The sequence below is a fragment of the Vespula pensylvanica genome, chromosome 7 (assembly GCF_014466175.1).
Source record: "Vespula pensylvanica isolate Volc-1 chromosome 7, ASM1446617v1, whole genome shotgun sequence".
Taxonomy (NCBI): Eukaryota; Metazoa; Arthropoda; class Insecta; order Hymenoptera; family Vespidae; genus Vespula; species Vespula pensylvanica.
Window position 1 is genome coordinate 7,941,096 of NC_057691.1, and position 21,353 is coordinate 7,962,448.

The following is a 21,353-nucleotide window of genomic DNA, read 5'->3' on the forward strand; positions in this document are numbered from 1 at the left end:
ACCTTTTACACGACGATCAAAGAAAAGACAGAGAGAGAGAGAGAGAGAGAGAGAGAGAGAGAGAGAAAGAGAGAAAACTTCTTTTTCTCCTCCTTTTTTATTTTCAAAGTTTAACGAACGGATCAGCGTGCGTGCGAAACATTAAAATACCTCGTCATTCTTCGGGCTCCACAACACTCGTTAGCATAAATTCGTTTCTCGAGAAAAGAAGAGTTGCAATAGCAACACTGAAACGTACTTTTCACAGCAGGAAGAAGTGTATCTGCCTGTTACGACGTTTCCAGACGATTTTATATATCCACGTGGTCGAATTTTTTCCTCTATTTGACAAAGTACGGATAATTCAAGAGAGACGAAAATTATTCACGCACGAGATTTTTCACAGAAGAGTGATAAATATGAGAGTGGTAGATACGAGCGTTGTAAATATGAGAGACGACACGAGCACCTCGACGAATCGCGTTCGACTGGATCGGCATTTAAGTTTTGCCGATAAAAGTGCGATCGATGGCCGAGGAAGCGCCGGCTATTCGTATGAAAATAAAAAAAAAAAGAGAAAAAAGAGAAGCAAAAGGGAAGAGGCGCGTCGTATTTCGTCATCGAACTCTTCACGATGACGATCGGTTCTTGCCATTCTTGATATCTTATCGGGAAGGTGTCAAACATCTTCTCTTTTTTCCCCCCTCGCGACGTGTGCTTTCGACGATTAACAATTACGTCTTGTCATCGGTCATCGGAGGGAGTCCTGTTACTGACCTACCGAAGCGACAATTCCTATTAGCAAGCTTTTCGTTCGAATTTTGTCGCGTCATTTATATCGAATCATTTCTTTTTATCGTTATTTATTCTTACATCGTTATCGTCAATTATCGTCAAATATAGGTAGAAATTATCGAACGATTGTATAATCGTTACAACAATTCATTTCGTTTCGTTTCTTTTCTTTCTCTTCTTTCTTTCTCTCAATTTCTTGATTTTTGTCTTTCGAGAAAGCATTGAAAAAATTATTATCGGAGAAATAACAGAAGAGTTATAGATACGAAGTGGTTCACTTTCACCGAACGTATCACGCATGTATATAGCTATCTTTTCGTTCCACGTGCAAGAGTAAAGTAGTCGAGACAAGTAGTCGAAGCGTTTCGTCTACGGATTCTATTTGCTTAATGCAAGTAGATAGACATCGGTAGCTCCCAGCATGGCGGGTATCGAACGAGCACGCTGGGGGATCCAGTATCATTCGTTATATGAGTTAATGACTCTCGAGAAATCATCGATTGGTCCGTCCCGAAGTCGAGACGCCTCTCACGCGCCGTGAAAACACGCCTTCTCACGTACCGTAATGGACGAGATGTTAAGTGCGTTTTCTCTTACGGTGAATATTCCATTACTCGAATGTCCTCGTACTCGAACACGTGCGAAAGAAACAGGGTTGCTTCATCGAAATTATTATTTCAAGAAACGTACATATTAGTTTTACGAACGAGGACAACGAAATATCAATATTTTCTTCGATATCTTCGAAATTAGATCGAGATATTCGTTGACTATCATTCCAAATTTTCCAATAGGATAATAATCTACGTATACGTTCATCGCGAATTCATTCAATCCAGAGACGAGAGTTGACGACGCGGAAAATTCGTTTAACCGGAGACGATTGACATTGCCCTGATTCTTACCCTCTTACTTATTTCTACAAGTCCATCGTGTCATGTCCTTTCCTTCGTAATTGATTCTATTCACGCAATCTCTTCTAAGTAGGAGCTATAGAATAGAAAAGATCGATGTCGTGTCCTACGATGAAAAAAAAAAAAAAAAAGAAGACAAGCCTAGCAGAGATTTTTTACCGCAAAAATAAGACCATCGATTAAGTTCATAAAAGAAGGCGGAGAGGCACGTTCAATTAATATAGTATAATTGTTAATCCGATTAGGCACAGATCGTATTCTATGATAGAATATCGAATTCATTTATTCACGTCACATTACCAAACATAAATATCTTGTAAAATAAAAATATTATAGAAGGTAATACGGGAAGAGAGGAGCTTTCTCTATTTGTACGAACACGCGTAACTATCGAAGAATCGATGACGAATGTTTTCTCAGACGGATCGAAGTTGTTCGTTTCTACGATCGAGATCATCGTCGTGAATCATTCGTGATCCTTTTCCGTGGGTGTCCGAACACGGATAGGCCACCGAACAGGCTCTATACGATTCGATCGTACCAGGTAGGCGGCAAAGAATATCGATAAAAGCAGCTCCCGTGTAATCGTAAGCGGATTAGGGATATAATTTTGGATTATCTCACGCAACGGAGGAAGGTATCTATCGGTGGCATTGCCAATGAATCATCGTTCTGTCAAGGAATTCGATGATAACGTTTGAGGAATTAGAAGGTAAGAGAGAGAGAGAGAGAGAGAGAGAGAAGAATCACGCTACGTCACGATCGGGTAGACAAACGTGCCTGTGAATCTCTTATCGTGATTTTCTTTTTAAACGATAGTTACATGTTTTTACGAAAAGACCAGACAGAAATCTTCTTTCATCCGTAGAACGTATTATCGCGTTGTTATCTTTAATACATATTACATATCCTAGAATAGTAATAGACGTATCAGAGGATAGGAATTTACTTGTGGAAATGTATCGAATTTTAGATAAAACATTGAGATTCTATGTTAAATTAATAAGATAACGTTCGATTTCATTTCGAGATTTAATAATACTAATTTGATCATTAAGTATCGATAGAAAGTCGTTAAGAAATTTTTCCTATCTTATTTAATTCACGATACGTGAATTAAATAATCGTAATAATGCTCTAGGGGCAGGTAATAAATATCTATGATGAAATTAGCGAGACATATAAATCTTTTTAAACTATACACACACACACACACACACGCGCACGCACGCACGCACATGTATGTATCTATCTAATATAAATGAAGTACGCGCTTGATACGAGATTACCTACTAAAAGAGATTTGATTCTCAGCTAATAATACTTATGGCACTATAAAGTAGTTGAAGGAATTCTTAATGAAGGAATATATTCACGTTTATTCTTCCTTTTTATGTTTTTTATTTTTTCTTTTTTTTTTAATTTCTTTGGCGGCACGTCTATAGAAAAGAGTAACGATCATGCGTTTACGACTTAGTTGCGATACATACGAGTTACAGTAATTGCCTTGTTACTGTGACTCGATCAACCATAGATCTCGACGCGTTAATAGATATCGATATTACTTGAATAAAAAAAAAAAAAAAAAAATTGATTCTATAATCGCGATTAATTAACAGTACGATTAAATGAAACAAAACGATCGAGAAGTATGATCGACCGAACTCAATTAAATCTATAAAGTATTAAATCCAACATATAATTATCTTCGATTGAAACGTAAAAATCTATTTGATCGATTACATCGAATCGATCGAAAGTACACCGATGATTCCTGATTCTGTGAATCTCGATCATGAAGAAATTGCAATCGATTCACATTGGAAAAATATTTAGGATATAGATATCGACGAATCGCAAATAATTCTCACGGTAGTCCATTTGTACTTCGACATGAGTCGGACTTTGTTCGACATGAGTCATTAATATACTCATCAGTGGCGCCTGTAACATCTTGATAAAACTTTGCAGCGATATTGCGTGAGTTATTCCAGATATTTCGGCGCCTTTTCAACGTATGTATCGTCGCGTTATTTTATTATCGTTTATTATTAAGAAATTAATGAAGAAAGTAACGCGTACGAGGATTTTCCATTCAAACGACGTACCAACGAATTGTTATATATTTTTCTTTCTTTTTTCTTGTACGTATCTTAAATATAATAAGTATCGGTTCAGCAACACGTTAACGTTATCCAATCTCGCGATATAAATCTGATATGTTGCGGGTACGCTCTAAGAAATAAGAATCGTTCTTTTGATTTACCGGAGAACGCTTCTTTTTGCTCTTTGACTTAATTCGGCTGGACTCTTGGAATTTGCATGAAATGGTGATAAATGCGCGAGCTCGAGTTCGGCGTAAATGACGAGGCTGAACCTGGATCGCGGCAAACATAAAGCTTTCTCTCTGTCTCTCCTTCGAGTTACACTGGCCCTCCAGGCTGGTAGATAAGTGTCGGAGAAAATACGAAGGAAAGACTTACCGTATAGAGAGTAACATTACTCTCCCTCTTGTAAATTATATCGTAACACCTGGATATACCTACTCCTCGGGGACGAGCACGAAAGAAGTTGTCCCATTATCAACGGAACTTTTTCTTCTTTTTCTTCTTCCTCATCTTTGACTGTTCTTCTCTCTTTATTATTAGACGAGATCTATACGAGAACACTTTACGAGGAGTCGCTTCTTCGCGCGTGCAAACCACGCCACCCTGCTTTTTACTCTTTCCCTTTTATCTCTATTCCAGAGAATTAACCTTTATAAATTACTGTTATTACGCGTACGCCTAGTATATGTATATTAAAGGGATTGGTCTGACTACATCGACTAAGTCGAACAGCGAGAGAGAGAGAGAGAGAGAGAGAGAGAGAGAGAGAGAGAGAGAGAGAAAGAAAGTAAAAGCTAGATTTCTTCTTAATGAACTATACGATGATAAAGAAAAGTATTCTTTTATATGTTAATATTTGTTAACTTTACAAGTAAGGTGGTCCTTACATTCCTGATACCATCTATATTTTTTTTTCTTTCGTGTCCGATATTACGAATACCGAGCATTCCCCGTTGTTGAACTTTTTCATTTCGATATTTAAGAGAAGATAAGAAAGTTCCTACTACGTCGAACCGTTTCGTCCGATTAGAAAATCGCGTATTATCGACAAATAATCATTTTTGAAAATAAATCTGGATGATGATCTCTTAAAAATCGAAGTTCGATCGAACGCCTCGACCTTGAGAAAACCGGATTCGCGAAAGCATTTGAAGAACGGATATTTAGCGACGGTAACATTTTTAATCGTGTATAGTTGGAAAGAAAGAGGTGGAAGAGGAGAGGAAAGAGGTGAGACGCAGGGTGGTAGCGAAGCTCATTCATGGCGTCGTTTGTGAATGGTCCTCCTCGTGAAGTCATCGAGCGAGGTTGGTATATATCGGTAAGGTAACGACTGATTCCAAAACCAGACACCAATTAAAGCGGCACCGACAAAGACGATGCTCCATATTTATTACGTATTAAGCAATTCTGAATATTTTTCTTTTCTTTTTCTTATTTTCTTTCTTCCTTTCCTTCTTCCTTCCTTCCTTTCTTTCTTTTCCTCTTTTTCTTTCTCCCCTTTCCGTCTTTTCTTTCTTTCGTATTTTTTATTCGTCAACGAAAAACCTGAAATTCTCGTTTCTTTAGAGATACTGTTTTTAGTTTGCCACGGTGACATCCAACGGTCCTTCAAGCATTACGAATACGTCCAATTGCTATCGATTAAATCCCTTTTCACTCGATAAATCCATTCGAATTAAAATTTCTGATTATTCGTTTTACTTCCTTTTTTATTAATGTTTGTTTCTTTCCTTTTTTACGAATGCGAAAATAATCCATGATTCGTAATTATAAGATACTTGATTATAATATAATATATATGACATTTCGTAGAGAGAGTACATACGGTATCGGAACGATCGTTCTCATTTCAATCGAGTGAAACATTGTCGGCAATATTTATCTTGAGCATAAATTTATTCGAAAAGTACGGGCGTACAAGTTAAAAGCATTCATGGCGTTTATGTAGATGCGATAGGTAGAAACGACTCGCGGATATCTGACATGGCACGCCACCGTGGAGTTAATTGAATGAAAACGATTACAACGAGGAGGACGTAATTGCGGACAATTAGGAAACATTACGAGGATTTAGAGTTATCTACGGTCGCTACCGCGATTACGCGTGTCTTCGTTTATGTCTTCTTACGTTAATAGAGGAAATCAACTTGGAAAATACGAAGGGTTGGAAACGAGACGTTGAAATAAAAGTTAGGTGACATCGATGATAGGAAAAGGAAAAGGAAAAAAAGAAAAAAGGGAAAGAAAGAAAGAGGAAGACGTCGGGAAAGGGTGACGTGCAAGATCCGCCCACGTTCGCGTTGTTCGTGCTTCTTTGGAAGGCTCCCAACAAGAACGTTAATGTCTTACTCCTACGAAAATGACACGGTGAATAAAAGCGAATGAATTACCTTCATTATCGCGATATATGCGGCGCCAGGAGGCGCGAGAAATCTAGGTAGCGATGCCTACATACTGACGTGCCAAATGATAATGAGTACAGCGAGACAATGGCTCGTATAATGCTCGTACATTAATTGTCGGAGAAATCAGGTCGAGTTATAGTTCTATGATTATTTTCTATCCGCTTCATCGAAGCTCGATTAATCTTTCACTTCGTGTTTCGAAAAGCGTCCGTATCTTATTCGATGTATCGACACTCAATATTCGAACGTTTTCTTATTACTCGAGGAAATAAAGTCTGGTTGAATCGAAAGATCATCATGAATGGGACGGCGTTACGTTTTACCTATCCACTAGCAAAAGTCATCTTTACGGCTCACTCGCGGAGATAACTCCGCATTCGTAATCATAAAACGATCTCTGGACCGATCCCACGATGAAAAAAAGATTTAAGCGGATTGAGTTACTCAGTCAAAGACATTTAAATCGCACGGATTTATTGTAATTTTATTACGAGCTTTGCATTCGTTCGTTCTACGTCTTTCTCTCCTTTCTAGAATCTAGGTTCTCTTGTTGCACATGTTTTTTATTATCGCGATCGATATCGAGACGCAATAACGTAACTATCGATTATTGAGAATTATTTATTAGTTTCGTTCGCTACACCCGATACTTCACAAAGCAATTGGAGGTTTATTATCGATAAGAATTTCAACCGAGAAGAGATCATAAAATCGTAATTTTCAAGTTATGACGTTTAACAACCCTTTCATCCTAAAGATAATAACGCATTATTTATGATCTTCTTAAACGCGTACTCACGTTAGGCGGACTTATCTTTGCATGCCCAAAACGTTAGTAATTTCATCGCTGGGGTCGTTTGTTCTTCGTTTTTTTAATCAAGGTAAATGGACGCATTAAATTCTTTCACGGTCACCATGAGTTCTCTGCACCGTCAGAGAGAATCCGTGATTTAACACGAAGTGCATAAATCACGAAACCGCGAAACGAAGTAAAAACAGCGCGCAACACCCGCGCTTAAATGCGAACCGTCGACCAAAATGGTCATGCAGGAAACCGCACTCGGACATATTTACAGTCGTGTAAATGTTTTTTCGGCACTTTGCCTTGCCCCTTGCATACGTACGTACGACCTACGTGGATTTAATAACGCGTGACGAGCGAAGAAAAAGAAAAAACAAGGAAAAGAGTGGAAAAAAGAAAAGAAACTAGAAAAACTGGCAAAAATTCATTTTCGAATTCGTACTCGTATGGAAAGTCAATCACTACGACCGTGGCGATATTATTTTCACGGTTTATTAATTCGACGTAGATAAGAGCGTTCACGAGTTAAGTAAATTCGTAAAACGATACTTACTCGCGCCATTTGCCGATACGATTTTGAAAGCTCGCTCGAGCACGACAAAAAGAAAGGAGAGGGAGGGAAAAAGAAGTCGAAGACAGGAGTGAAAACGTGGGAGCCATAATGATACCCACGATTTAAGCAGATAATTATCTGTGTAACTTATCGGAAAATTAGTTGTACGGATCGAGTTTAATTTAGAAAGGGAAGGATTAGCGGAGTGACCGTAAAATTTCATCGAGACGCGCCAAAATTAGTCGGCAGCCTTGTCTTATTACTAATTAACTGATTACGAGGAATTTTGTAGATGGAGATAACGAAGCTCAATACATTATATAATTATACGAGATAGAGAAAGAGCGAGAGAGAGAGAGAGAGAGAGAGAGAGAGAGAGAGAGATGGGGGGGGGCTTTTTTTTAGAACCGCTTATTACCGATAATTTGTTTTCATTATTTCAACAAACTCGCGCGGTGTAAGCAACGAAAGGATTTACGTAACGAATTATGGAACGTAATGAATTTAATTTTTTTTTCTTCTTCCTCGTTGTCCCGACGCACGACTCCACAGTTGAGTTGCGTCAACGATGTCTGCCGTAACGTCAACGACTCATTAATTAATCCTTTGGTAATGACGTTAAAAATTCCATTTGCTACGAGCAAATCTTAAAATTAAAGATACGTGGGAACGAGTCGGCATGTTTTAACCTTATACAGGATTGAATAAAACAGAAGGAAAGAAAAAAAGAAAAAGGAAGTGAAGAAACTATAAAATAAAGGGAAGATAATTTTTCGTAAGAGAAGCCTTGGAGGCTTATCACGTCGGTCATTAGTTCACGGTGGTCCAACGAAATAAAAGTCAACGGGAACATGCACAGACACAAGAACAAGAACACGAGCCTGTCTGCTCTCGGTTCGCGTGTGCACACCTTGGCGACGCCGGTGTATTAGCATAAATGCAGCCGTTAAATCCGGATTCAAGGGTAACGACACGCGAAACTCGGCCACCAGCAACGCTCGGCTACTCTAAACGGATAGTCCGAAGAAGGAAGAGACCGAAAAAAGAAGTAGAAGATTCTAATCCGAAAAGGAAACGCATCTTGATGAAACGTCGCACTAGGAATCTACCTTATCAACCGGCGGGCTTGAAAAACATGGGAAATCGAGAGAACACGTGTTCGTGGATTAATTATTTTATTGTGAGACACTTAACGAGCCATTGATCAAAAGATAACAAAAATCTCTCTCTCTCTCTTTCTCTACCTCGATAAAACTAGAGAATTCGTGCAATTTATTTTCCGCGTATCCGGCATTGGACTCTGCGCGTTAGTTACTCGCATAAATTTTCCTTCGATATAATAGTACGAACGGCGACACGTTCTCCACGTCGTTTATTCGCATTTACCTATTTTACATGGGTGTTGCCACACACCACTAGCGTTGATGTTACAACGTCGGAGAAGGCGAAACTGTCAACGCACCTTATTTACGATTTATATTCTTTAATAACGACATCGCCATCGACACCAGCGTCTTTCCTACGGGCAATTCGACGAGCCTTTTGCATGAAAATCACGCACGCACGCACGCACGCACGCACGCACGCACGCACTTACGCACGTACGCATGTACCAGGATCTAAACGTGCTCTCGGAATATTATCGATGATATACTACACGTTGCTCTCGATCACGAGAAAATTATATTTTGCCGCGAGATAAAAAGAAAAAGCAACATAAAAGGAAAGTAAAGCAAAGCAAGGTGAAGGAAAGGAAAGGAAAGGAAACGAAATGAAAGAGATCTGCCCGCTGAAATTCCGCGGAAGTCGTAAGCCCTTTTTAAGATCGAGTTCGTGCCGACGTACGTATTTATCGCCGTTCGAACGTTCATGCATTCCTGCCACGAAGGAGACTTTATTGTTCGATGTCCGAGACAAATCGGCGTTTGAGTGCGAGCATTTCGCGATAAACTTTCCTTACAATATTCCTACGCTCTTTACGTCGAGCCAGTAGTAACGATAACTGCCATCAAATTGAACTATCTTTTATTTTTCCCTAGAAAATTTAACGACGAGCAAAGGAGAACAATTGTTACAACGGTAAGCTATTACGTCGGTTGTTACTACTCTTACAAGAGTCACTCGTAAATTATTATCTATATGTTTTCGTTAGAATGAAACGTAACGACGTGCTTTCGAATTCTCCAACTCTCTTGAAAACGGTATTCACGCGTTCCCGGGCAAAGGTTTATCGAGTTGCAACACACCGGTGTCACCGAACAAACATTGCCAACACAATGCTTCCTACAAATTTCTCACGGAACGAGATGGTTTTCTTGTCGACGGAGAACGCTTCATTTGCATCACTATGAAACTCATCGACTTTGTCAACTCGACGTATTCAGAGACGGAGGTTTCAAATTTGACGTGTTATCTTTTAGTTTTCTTATTATCGCTATCTATTTTTACGTTTCTATCAACACTGACATTATCGATCGGCTTATACGATTTATGATTTATCGAAAACGTGACTCGCAACAGTTATATTTATAATTTCTTTCAGCGATACTCATATACTAGCAACAATGGGTTATCTCTGATTCGACCTACCTTACCAGTGAAAGCTCACTCGATTCGATATTTATGTAAATTAGGAATATCGAATAAATATTGAATTTAAAGAGCACGGTATATTTATCAATCGTAGAATGTAATATCATACGCGATTTAAATCCATCGAGTAAAGTTACTGATATTAACATAAATTGAACGGTAATGGAAAGTATCGCCCTTTCGACAGAGTTAATACGACATTAAAAGCAAACGAATATTATACTGCCTAAGCTTCTCAAAGGTCTATCTTGCATAAGGTATTCCGCAATCTCGTCGTCTTTTCAACGAGAGCGATCGCTTTCGACGAGGCAAAATAAAATTGCAGTAAAGCAGCCGTGTGGCCTACGTTTCTATGAATCATCGTTGGTCCAGGTCCCCGGTCTCTGATCTCTCTCGGGAACAAGAACTCTGAATCGTAAGTCAGAGTAACTCGAGAGAGAGAGAGAGAGAGAGAGAGAGAGAGAGAGAGAGAGAGAGAGAGAGAGAGCACGGTGGCAGAAGTAGGATTCTTGAATAGTTCGGAGGCGTGAGATATTGTTGGCAAGAATAATCGTGCTGGCGATCTACCGACGTCCCCGAGATAAATCGATCTCGATGCGATCTCGTCTCGGAAAGAAGAAAAGAGAGGGAAAATAGAGATGCATGGTTATCCCGCCGCGGTTCTCCGTGCCGTACGACAACGACGATAATAATGGCTACAGCCTATTTGTGGTCGTCCGTACGTACACGAGCCGCCCTTGTTGTCGGTGATAGTTATAGGTACGTGGGGTACGTTAGTCATGCCGATAGAGTCACAATGGTCGATAGCCCGTTGGGATGCAGAGGCCGTTCATTCGACGACTTTTCCTTCGAATATAAACTCGATTCGAAGAATTGAATGAATTTCCTTTTTCTTCAATCGAAGAGAGATAAATTCATTGACGACAAATTTCTTTTATGAGATCTCTCTTTTATGGATCGAGACGTGGACTTTGAGAAAAGAGAGAGAGAGAGAGAGACCAATGTGTTACAGGTGTTTCGTTTAATTTTAAACGCGAAATCGCTGTCAAGTTAACTCATACTGTCTTCGAGAAAGATGGAGAAGCAATTAAAATTACAATTTCATGGCTTAACGCCCCGTAAAAACGCTCGTCGAGCGACTTTGATTTTTCGAAGGAGGGCACTGTTTTATCGTTCGATGACGCTGAAAGCGAGAGAAACGTTCTCTCTCTCTCTCTCTCTCTCTCTCTCTCTCTCTCTCTCTCTCTCTCTCTTCTCGTTTGTCCCTCCGAGAGCAACCCACGGATTATTGCACCACCTTGCCCTTAATCCCATTACGAATAAGTAATGGTCCTCGTATGGTGTTCAAAAAGCATAAAAATGTTGTGTCAGATGGTAATCTCTATCTCTTTTTCTTCTTTGTATTTTTCAACTAATTTACTACAACGTAGCTTGTAAAACGATGTTGCACCTTTTACGTCCGATTATGGATCGCTAATTAAATATATCATGGCTGACACGTATTCTATATTTGAAACGACTGAAGTCAACGTATCACAAAATATTTCTATGATGTAACAGCACGACCGAGAAGAACTGTTAACTTTCCGGCGATTGCATCAAGAACGTTAGCCGCAATCTTGTCGCATATTAAAAATAATTTATAGAACGATGCAAGAGCCGCGCGCTAGTGTGGCGCCTGGCGCCTCTCTGGTCGCAATTTATAAATGCAAATTGCGAAGCTTAGAAAACGTTAGACTAATGTTCCTCCTTTCCACATACGTCGTACTTGAAAGATTTCCAAGAATTTTCTTTAGAAGAATGTACTTTCCCTTAGACTCTATCATAAATTCATCTTTCACTCTCAACTTATCCTTTTATTATTTCGTTTTACATTGAGGAATCGTTACGTGGGAGGCTCGTTAGAGAAAGAAGGAGTTGGACACCGATCTCTCTCTCTCTCTCTCTCTCTCTCTCTCTCTCTCTCTCTCCCTCTCTACAGGAAATAAAAGAGAAAAAAAAGAGGAAGAAGAAAAGAAGAAAAACGAAAAAAAGAGAGCAAATCCGTTCCGTGGCAACAAATTAGCGTGTAATCGAGGCTCGCGTAATGCACTCTTTCGACGATTACATCGATATAATCGCATTTAGCAGTACACGGAGCGACTCGAATCTTATCGAGCGCGAGAACCGCGCCATTACGCGCGACGCTTACATAAAGCAAGCAAACCAGCCAGCAGCAACAGCAGCGCAGGAGCTACGGCAATCGACGAATCAGGCAACGGAAAGCTGCTGGTCCGCAAGGAATCGCGCAGCCTCCGATTTCTCTCTCTCTCTCTCTCTCTCTCTCTCTCTCTCTCTCTGTCTCGTTTCCTCACTGTCGTGCAGACACAGCCGCAGCTGCGAAAGCTCGCTACTCTAATCTCCCGTTCCGATAATTTTCACTTTGGGACGTTGTGCCCATGATTTATTGCACCTCCTTCCGGCACACGGTGAGCGATAACGTCGATGAAGTTCTTTCTGGACCCTCTCTTTCTCCCGTCCTGCCATTTTCGACTCGTATCTCGGTTTCTTGAAGTAAGAAGGGATGTAAAGCGGAAGGGTGTAGCGAATCTCGTCGGTCCCCGTTTTCTTCCCATCGCGATAATGGAAGAACGGTAAGAAGAGGCGAAGACGAGAGATAAAACATTTCGAGGATGGTTTCGACGAAATTTTCAGGATTTATCGTTACTTTACCGAGAAACGATTATTAGCGTAGTACGAATTCCGGCGTTATTCAATGACGTTGAATAAATCCCGTACGTCGGGACGCTTGAGAAATGAAGATAAATAATCGCTCGACAAGGTTATTGAAAAATGAATTCGGCGTAAAGGGAGATCGCGTAGTTTCTCGAGAGAGAACGTACGTGAGTAGATAAGTACCGTACAGAGATTCTTCACTCGTAATGGTACTTTCGATCCAGTTTAAAAACCAAGCGATCTAATTACAGATTTCATTCCACGATAGATCAGGGCCTTTATCGAACCGACGATATCCATTAATCAAAATATCGAGAGGGAAGCATTGGCGCAAGGCTCGGACGTAACGAAAAAATTCTCTCTGATCCTCTTATTAGTCCTTTCGATGACGTCAGTACATTTTTGCACGAGTCGAGCGTAGAGCTACGTGCTGCAAGAAGAAGAAGCGATGCCCTGGGTGACTATGGTCAACGAAGCGAGCCGTGAGTAACAGCCGTTAGGTGTTTCGCGAGATGATTAAACCGGCATCGTCGACCGCCCTCTCATTATCCCTACTACGTCTGTCTCTCTTTCACTTGCACGCACACAGGCACCTACACACGCACGCTCGACATCCTTTTGCTTTTTTTTTATATACCTTCTTCTGCCCCCTTGCATAATGCATAAACAGGGTGAAAACACAAGGAAGCTGTAACCGCGTAACGTCATTACGGAGCAAAGTGACTGCAAATTTACCAGGAGCCCAGGCGATCGCATACCAACGAGTAGGCGCGAACACCATGCTTTTTATTATTCTCGAAAGCGTCGACCTTTTCTTTATTTCTCTTTTCCCCTTTATCTCGCTTTCTTTTCATTTTCTTGCCACTCCTCCCTTTCGTCCGAAACTCGTACTTTCGGTTGCAAAAGAGGGACTAAAGTGTCGATGGATGATAATCGCGAGTTAGCACTCTGTGATTTCGTTAGAAACGATAAAGATGGAAGTATAGTCGGACGATCGATTTGTTCGACTTACTCCTTATTCTATGACCAGCCACCCGAAAGATGGTCTTCGACGATCCCATCTTTCGCACCGTTATAATTTCCTGAAACACAATGCTACCAAATTGTACACCGATTTTTCTCAATATCCGATTTATTCGTCGACTTAATTAATAATTACGTCGCCATAGGAACATTTTCATTTTGTCGGTGGAAGGAACATGTTCCTCTTCGACCGTAAATCATAATTTCGTAATGGTACCCATAAAAGTCATAAACGCCAAGTATATTCCTCTTCGAAAGCAAAATAATATTTATGCGAATGAATACACGGGATATTCCCGTCGGACTCACTATCTCATCCCCGAGACGTATTCTACGAGCCCTCTGGGTATTACTTAACATGCATGAAAACGTGCTGATACAACGCGCGTACTGTCTGCTTCTAACGTCTCACTGTTAAATGATAACGCAGATACACGCGCGTGCAATCTATCGCACCGGTGGTGTCTACGTACCTACAATTGCTCTTCTCGGACAGATAACACCAACGGATCTCAATCTTCGAAGCAAATTGGACGACGAGATAATCTCTTAATTATTGCGTTACATCGAAAATCGTACAAACAATACGATAACAACGATCCTCCTTCATATTTTCAATTTCAACTTTTCCTTCGTACTAAAATCATTTTTAATCTAAAACAAATCGAACGTGAAATAAAATTTCGATCGATTAGTCGATGCTTAATAACTTTCCAAATTCTTTCCATCCATTTCATTCTCGAACGCCATAAACGAACCCTTTTAAGGGCCATTTCCTACCCTTCGCATTTTTAACGACACCTTTTACAAAAGTGTCATCGGGAAAAAAATGTGACAAATCGGTTTCTCGTGCGTAAACTTTGAGCAGTGACGCATTTTATTCCTCGCACGCGTCATTTTGACACTCGCATTAGCGTGAAAGAAGGCGAGATGAAATCGCTATACCGAGCTGCGACCAATCGGAACGTAGTTGGGTGGAAGTTGAAGGCACGTAGATATATGCATATATATATATACATATATATATACATATATACATACATACATACATATATATATATATACATATATATATACGAGACGGGAGCGAGAGCTGCCAGATGACAAATCGTTGCCAGGCCAACCTGACAGCTTACACTCATTGGCCGTTATAACGGTGATAAATCGCTTCGGTACATCGGTACCTTTATGTCCGCGAACAAGATGTGTGTGCATTAGCGAGCCTTTTGACATTATTCCTACTTTATGCGCCTTTGTCTTTTCACCGAGGCAATTTAACTCCCGGCATAATTGCAATTAATTATCTCTCCGAGTACAAGTACTGCCGCTGCATATCTTTCTTTCTCTATTTCTCTCGTCTAGCACTCGATGCGAAACATTCGAGGTTGGAAAGCATTTGTAGCCTGCTGTGTAAACAGCCATTGATGAATCGTATCGGCTTGTAGGAGCACCTGGGAAAAGTTATTTAGAGTACGTAAGTACGTGTATCTCGAGGAATTTAAGAAATATTTAAACCGTAGATGTTAAACACACGAAAACACGAATGTATTTGCTCGTACTCGAATAGAAAATATTGTTTTTAAACGTTTTTAGAATTCTCCCTTTAAAACTTTACATAATTGAATTGGTGTTACGAGGATCAACTAGGTTTTATAGCTGGGATCAAAAGGGAAGCGTCGTGGCTCGAGACTTTAATCTTCGATTATGAGATAACTAAAGGAATAAAGGAATGGAAAATATTTCTTTGCTCGTACCCGCAGATGTTATCGTAAAAAGCCCTCTGAACTTTTTCGTCGTGCACCTTGTCATTACGTACTTATTTATTATTACTCCCAATTACTGTAAGTGATACCACCGTCGAGTATGGAACTTGTTTCGTGAATGAAAAACAAAAGAAAAAGAGGATTGTTAAACCGAACCGAGCTCGCTTCTTAAGAGGAGTCGAGAGAGAGAGAGAGAGAGAGATACAGAGAAAGGAAGAGGCTTTAATTAAAATGAATATTAATTGTGGTCGTTATCGTACGATTCGCGTGGGTAATTCGATAATAATCTAGACACGAAATAAATGCGAACACATTTCGTGTTCGTCGGACGCTTAGATCGGCATGGCGCGTACGAAAATTGACATTTGTGCGACGAAAGAAAAAATTTGTAAGTAATTGAAACGTTCGTAAAAAAATCTTTGAACGATTCGTTTATAATTTGTCATTTTAATCGAAGATTACGAAGAACGGAAGGAACATGATTTTTACATAAAAACAACGATATCTTCCCTTTCTCGTGATTGAATCGTCGTTTCTCGAGATCGAGGGGACATCGATAAGACACTTATGGAGATTATACTTTCAAGGAATTTTGCGTTTACAAAGACGACACCATAGAAGCTTCCGCGAGCGTGGACCTCCCGATAACGAATCGACTCTTATCGGTTCATCATGCAACGAACGTGTGAATAACCGATAGGCGGGTTTTCGCAGCGAGTCATCGAGATTTTCCACGATCGGCGATAAAATTGATCTCTCGATCTTTCGGCATATATATGCTATGTATATGTATATGTATATGTACATACACATACGTATATACATATACGTATATGTGCGTGCGTATGCATACGTGTACTTACTAGCGCAAGATCATGTTCTCCGAAATACTTCCCGCGAGATGCAATCTCCATTGAAAAGTTCCAGGAAGAGCGAGCGGATAAAAGAATATCGTCGAAGAAGGAACAGAGACAAGTTCGTAAAAGCTAAGAATTCGTGAGCGTGGGCGATCCATCGGCGGTAAGAGTACGAGTCAGAAACGACATGAGAGATTTGATACCTCAGCGATGCATTTAACGATTCTAGAAGTGTCGGGAGAAGTGTCTCCCTTTCTCTCTCTCTTTCTCTCTCGAAAGTATATTAATACGGTTCGCGAGACGTTGGAAGGAGGTTGATTGAATATGTCACATGTCGAGCTCATAGATCTCTACGACGCACGCAGTGCACCGGCTCGCAACACACACTTATATATACTTACACGTCTGACTGGCGCTTAGACTTGGCAATGCATTACCAGCAGCTTATCGAGGAGCGACAGTCCGAGTAAATCAATGAACGGGACACGCGGCATGGCTAATAATAATCGAGGGCTCGTTATTATTGTCGGTATGTCTTTTAAATATTAGAAGAGAGCATTGCCACAAGATCGATCGTTTGCTAGGTTGGCGCCAATGATTATCTCGATCGATCACTTTTCAGATCAGCATAGCGCGTTGCTCTTTTATTTGTTTACACGTTGACCGTGTCTAATTTCATCTGAAAGCAATTAAATAACGAGCTGTTTACGCACGCGATATAATACACGTATAAATATACCTATGTTTATACAGACGTATTAGAAAAGTATTATCAACGGGTAGAAATGTTTAGAAATGTTCTTCTCGTATAAACGATATAATATACGTCCGGTTATTTCGATAGTATGAGTTGCTAGGAGAAAGCGTTTCTCTATCTTTTTTATTTCCTCTTTCGTTTGTTTTTACTTTTTCTTCTCTTACTTTCTTTCCTTTCGTAGGAACTTTTGACGTTTATTATTTTGTCGTCGATACACAGGCAACTTGGATAACGAGAGTAGAGAGATAGGACCACGGCCGAGCTTACGATCGGCGTAATCTTGTTTTCCGTCCGCTCGTATATAAAGTTTGTATAATATCGTAGTGCCCACAGAGTGCTACGGCGATTTCAAATATCCCTGGAGAGTCGTAGCGTATATATACCTATTTTGTAGAAACGCGATCGTGGGACGCGTTACGCATGCGATCGGATAATTTCAAAAGACTACCAAAGACTGCCACGAGTTACTTTGGAAACTCTATAGTTACATTTTTCCCTGCTAACTGCAACGTAGAAATCGTCTTGTTCGTTCCATTTTTCTTTATTTTACCTTCGAGCGAGCTATAGGACTCCTTTTGCTCTCTCTTTTTTTCCTTTTCTTCTTTCTTTTCACGAATAATTCTGCCACTGTACGCCATTGCTTCGACGATTTTTCTCTCTTAATTTCCTTCGTCGATTTATTTCATCGATATATCATCTACAAGTGGATATAACATCTATCAACATTCGTTTTCGTAATAATCTTTTATAGACGCCATCGTAATGAAATAAACCATTGTGCGATATACCGAGTAACGTATTTGGACTTTTTTTTCAGGGCGAAGGGACGATGCATCGAAAATCATTTTGATGATAGCTTTACGAGACGAACGGGTTCAATTTTTTCTTTCGAGCTTTAAACGTTTTATCTTACTCCTTTCAACGTGCGACCTCTTAAATCGAGCTTACGTGATCTTCACCCTCGTAGATCACGGTTCCTTTTCGATTCGTCTCGTCTTTAAACAACCTGACGACTCTTTTACGTTTCTCCGATATAATCTATTTTTACATGTATACATATATGTGTGTGTGTGTATGTATATATATAATTACTCAGATATAAAGCAAACTAATTTCCAGGTATTAGAGCTGGCACCTAGCTTACCAACGAACCGTAGTTTGAGAAACTTATTAGCATTCTTCTTAATGAGACACGTAAGAAAATATAACTCGTTCTTATTAATCGCACGTTTAGAAAAGTCGGAAGTGAAAGTTGCAAATTATGAGTTTTCGTGGACAATGAATTATTTCTCAAACTTGTATCGATCGGAATGAAGTGAAAAAAGAAAAAAAAAAAAAAAAAGCATTTTCTTTTCTTTTCCCTTTTTCTTTTTTCCTCCTGTTACTTCGACCACAACGATTATATTTAATTTAGTAAGCGACGTCGCTCGTGATCGAGAAGTGGTTAAAATTCGACCGAGGGAAAAAAAGGAAAGAAAAGAGAAGAGATAGGAAAAGAAAGAGACAAACAAACAAAAGACAAAGAAAAAAAGAACAGAAGGTGTCCAATGCTCGAGTCGACATTCCTATTCACGGAACATGATTCAGAAACAAAAGATCTCACCCTTTACCTAAACAAACGTATCCCTTAAGGGACAGGATCGAGGCGCGAGAAGTATCTCGTTCCGTTTACTCTCGAGTGGCGCTACGTGCTCCTTGAAAAACGATTCTCACAGTAATTATATGGATCTTCGAGATCTCGAAACGTAAACTGGACGGACGCGAGCAAACGTTCTTCTCGAGATTGGAAGAAAGGCCGCACCGACACGACGACGTGTTTGCGTTCTCTGGCCCACGCATATTGTCTCGACGTGCTACGTGAAGAATCTTCGACCCTTTTTCGCTTTTTCCTTTTTTTTTTCTTTTCTTTTTCTTTTTTTTTTTTTTCTTTCATTTTTGTTCCTCTCGTTGCCTCCTTTTTTCCTCTTCCCTCCTCTCCCTCCTCCTTCTCATCCATTCTCATTCTCATCCTTATCTTCATCCTCGTCTCATCCTTCTTCTCACATCTTTCGTATTTTCGATTGGCACGAGCTCTCGAGAACAGAACGTGCCGAAATTTTTTAAGAGTACTCGAAACCCACCTACTTTTCGACGGCTCTTCGTGATGACCTTTCGAAGAATCGAGAATGCACATACTCGAGGAAACCTCTATGAAAAGAAAAAAAAAAACGATCGTATTTCGACAAACAGACTTTTCCTTTTTTCCTAGATACAGAAAACATCCTAGAATAGTTTCTATATTAGTTTATTCCAAGTATCCACTCGAAGTATCCGAAGCGAATAGCCTTTCTTTCCTTCGTGTATGTATGTTGGAAATATTCCTACAAGTTTATTCTGTCGTCGACGTGTTTATAACTGAATCGTTTTATTTTATATAAATATTCTGTACGGACAAAATATCGCTGAGAAAAATAATTTGTTTATTTACTTCTGTTTTCTTTTTCTTTTCTTCTTTTTTAGATAGATATTGTGGAGGATCAAAAACAAAAAAAAAAGAATTGGTCGATTAAAGACGAGAGAAGCAACGGTAAATCTTAGATGACATCGAACCGGTCAGAATCCGATGCATGAGTATGCTTTAAGCATTCTAATGAAACGAGCGACATGAAAAGCGACGTTAAGGGAGCCGTTTTGCGATAGGAACGGCGATTTCATGGACGCATCGGTACGATCGAAACTAGGCTCGCTCGTTCGACGATTTTACGCTTCTCTCCGTACTGAAGTCGTTCGATAAAGCTCGAAGATATGCCGTTCGATGAAACTTTCAAGGATGTCGTAAAGGTAAGAAGAGTGTAATTAAAACTTGGTTTATGCGCGGTAAAAACGTAATAAGCTCTACGCATGCGATCCTGAGGACCTAAGCTAGCGTTTAACATCATCGACCAAACGCATGGAAACATAAAAGATATCGAGAAATCAAAATCATTGATAGGATGCAAATTTCGCGATTCCTTTGAAGCATCTTTTTCTTTTTCTTTTTTTTTTTTTTTAAGATCTTCCATATTTATAAAAAAAAAAAAGAAGAACTTTTAATATATCACAGATATGCAAATATACGTACGTTAAATATTAAAGATTTAAAGAATATTTCAAAGTATCATTGAACCGAATGACCATCGATTCTAAATTTTTCTAACGATCGTACGGTATATAAAACGATTCGTACGACGATTCGACAATGATTCTTGTTCGTAGAAAAAAAAAAAAAAGAGAGAAAGAGAAAAGAAAGAAGAAGAAAAAAAAAGAAATTACAAGATATCTCAAATATTTCTTTGACTGTTAAAATAGATAGAGGAAAAGGAGTATTTGGAGAAGGAGAAGAAGAATGCGTTATCTCGTTAACGAAGTACCAGATCTCGAGCTTTGTAATTCGTTTAACATGGGCCATAGTAAAAGGCACGTAGTCCAGTTTGAATGCACGTTAAACGAACGCATTCCTAACATTGTCACACGGCACATTAAGCTTCGCTGTTGTCAACATGCGACCCGTTTCAATTCGTCTCGGCTTCGGAAAAAGAAGAATTAAATGTACCGGGTATAACGTAGATCGGTCAATTATAATATCTTGCGAAAGAGGCGACTATAAATTGATATTTTTAAACGATGTCCCATTCGATTATAATAAAAAATATAAACGTCAGGTATAAACGTCAATCAAAAGCTAATAAAGAGTTTAAAGCTTTAAAAATTAAATTGACCGAGCGCGTTTTAAATTACTTATGCAAAAAATAATTATAAGCCTGGATATAGGTTCCGATCGCATCGATTTCTAAAAGAAAAATAAACGTTCGAAAGTACCGAGAGACAAAGTAAAAATAAAACAAGGAGAAGGAAATGGAAGTAGAAGGTGATCCATAAGGGCACGACTATCGCGAAAGGCGCGGAACGACTTTACGTGGCGCGTTTCTTGACAGGCTCTCTCTCTCTCTCTCTCTCTCTCTCTTTCCCAGGAAGAGAAGAGAGAGAGAGTGAAGGAGAGTAGCCGTAAGATCGTGGGCGGCAGTGGAGACTGCGCCCGCCCGGAGTCGGATTACTCTGTCGCAAGGAG

The 21,353-nt window shown here is 39.7% G+C and overlaps 1 protein-coding gene across 3 annotated transcripts in view; it reads right to left on the minus strand.

Annotated features, from left to right (window-relative positions):
• Positions 1 to 21,353, minus strand: part of LOC122630497 — a 62,504-nt gene that overhangs the window by 11,342 nt on the left and 29,809 nt on the right. The window contains exon 1 of one of the 3 annotated variants that reach the window (XM_043815045.1): positions 239 to 480. The exons of 1 other annotated variant lie outside the window; for it this stretch is intronic. The gene's annotated coding sequence lies outside the window, so the exon portion shown is untranslated. Of the gene's footprint in view, positions 1 to 150; positions 481 to 21,353 lie in introns of those variants that run through there. One more of the 3 variants, XM_043815044.1, reaches the window with a different exon arrangement.